We start from the raw sequence: 2500 nt of genomic DNA, 5'->3' as shown, positions 1-2500 counted from the left end.
GGATAATCCAGGATTATCGGATATCACACGGTCACAAACTTAAACGATTCTGACACTAACCGAAATTACAAAGTATCTTTACAGTCCAAAACATGTAAAAACTGAATATATTAATTTTGTTGCTTATATTTATCTACAACTTTTTTCATTATGAAAGCATCAAGTTTAAATAAACCAAGACTTAAATTTAGAACATTTCTATTATTTGACTTGATAAAACAAGATTCAATGATATTCCTTTTAACTGTATCATTACATGGGACTAAGGCTCTTGCTTGACTCCAGTTAATAGGATGGTCTAAATCTCTCATATGTACAATAATGCATTCGATATTTGCCCCAGTTCTCACAGAATATTGATGTTGCTTAAGACGCTGTGAAAGAGATTTGCCAGTCTGTCCGTAATAGATTTTATCACACTTTTTGCAAGGAATTTCATATATGCAGCCTGGAAGATCTTTAGGAGAATTTTGATTACTAAACTCTTGACATTAATATTACTGAAAACAACATTTATGTTAAAAAGCTTTAAAATTCTAGGAATATCTAAAAACCTTTCATCATAAGGTAATTTTAGAATGTTATGCTTACTAAATTCAAGTTTGTCATTAGTTGAATAAAATGTTTTTCTAGCTCTTTTCCATGCCACATCTACAAAGGTCCTGGGTATTTAAGTTTCAATGCAATATCATAAAATAGTTTTAATTTCAGCGTCAATAAACTGCGGGCTACAGACACGTAAAGCCCTTAGGAACATCCCAGAATAAACAGAGAATTTAACATTTTGATGGTGATTGGAGTAGTAATGAACAAAAGAGGCAATATTAGTTGATTTTCGAAAGACTGAAAAGGTGAAATTTCTATCATTTCTATGGACAGTTACATCAAGAAAATTCAAATTACAATTTCTTTCTTCCTCTACAGTAAATTTTATAGAAGGGACTAAATTATTGGGATTATTAAGGAATTCCTGGAGTTTTCGTGAACTGGCCAAATACAGAAGATATCATCCACGTATCTAAACCAAATAACTTTTTGGGGCAAAATTCTTGGTAAGAGTTTTGTCTCAAAAAATTCCATGTAAATATTGCTAAGGACAGGAGATAAGGGATTACCCATGGCCATGCCAAACTTTTGTACAAAAAATTCCCCATTGAAACAAAATTTACTATCTTTGATACATAACCTTATGAGACTAATGAGATTTTCTACACTTAGAGGAAGAAAGAAATTGTAATTTGAATTTTCTTGATGTAACTGTCCATAGAAATGATAGAAATGGGTAATCCCTTATCTCCTGTCCTTAGCAATATTTACATGGAATTTTGTGAGACAAAACTCTTACCAAGAATTTTGCCCCAAAAAGTTATTTGGTTTAGGTACGTGGATGATATCTTCTGTATTTGGCCAGTTCACAAAAACCTCCAAGAATTCCTTAATAATCCCAATAATTTAGTCCCTTCTATAAAATTTACTGTAGAGGAAGAAAGAAATTGTAATTTGAATTTTCTTGATGTAACTGTCCATAGAAATGATAGAAATTTCACCTTTTCAGTCTTTCGAAAATCAACTAATATTGCCTCTTTTGTTCATTACTACTCCAATCACCATCAAAATGTTAAATTCTCTGTTTTTTCTGGGATGTTCCTAAGGGCTTTACGTGTCTGTAGCCCGCAGTTTATTGACGCTGAAATTAAAACTATTTATGATATTGCATTGAAACTTAAATACCCAAAGGACTTTTGTAGATGGTGGCATGGAAAAGAGCTAGAAAAACATTTTATTCAACTAATGACAAACTTGAATTTAGTAAGCATAACATTCTAAAATTACCTTATGATGAAAGGTTTTTAGATATTCCTAGAATTTAAAACTTTTTAACATAAATGTTGTTTTCAGTAATATTAATGTCAAGAGTTTAGTAATCAAAAATTCTCCTAAAGATCTTCCAGGCTGCATATATGAAATTCCTTGCAAAAAGTGTGATAAAATCTATTACGGACAGACTGGCAAATCTCTTTCACAGCGTCTTAAGCAACATCAATATTCTGTGAGAACTGGGTAAATATCGAATGCATTATTTGTACATATGAGAGATTTAGGAACCATCCTATTAACTGGAGTCAAGCAAGAGCCTTAGTCCCATGTAATGACACAGTTAAAAGGAATATCATTGAATCTTGTTTTATCAAGTCAAATAATAGAAATGTTCTAAATTTAAGTCTTGGTTTATTTAAAAAACTTGATGCTTTCATAATGAAAAAAGTTGTAGATAAATATAAGCAACAAAATTAATATATTCAGTTTTTACATGTTTGGACTGTAAAGATACTTTGTAATTTCGGTTAGTGTCAGAATCTGTTTAAGTTTGTGACCGTGTGTGATATCCGATAATCCTGGATTATCCCTTTTAATTTTTACCCTTTTGATAATTAACCATCTGGTATTCCTGATCTTGTTTGTACCTGAGGCCCTTCCTCTCCGATTGTACTTTAGTAGC

This window comes from Macrobrachium nipponense, chromosome 7 (genome assembly GCF_015104395.2).
Source record: "Macrobrachium nipponense isolate FS-2020 chromosome 7, ASM1510439v2, whole genome shotgun sequence".
In the NCBI taxonomy this organism is placed as follows: Eukaryota; Metazoa; Arthropoda; class Malacostraca; order Decapoda; family Palaemonidae; genus Macrobrachium; species Macrobrachium nipponense.
This window is presented reverse-complemented; position numbering follows the sequence as displayed.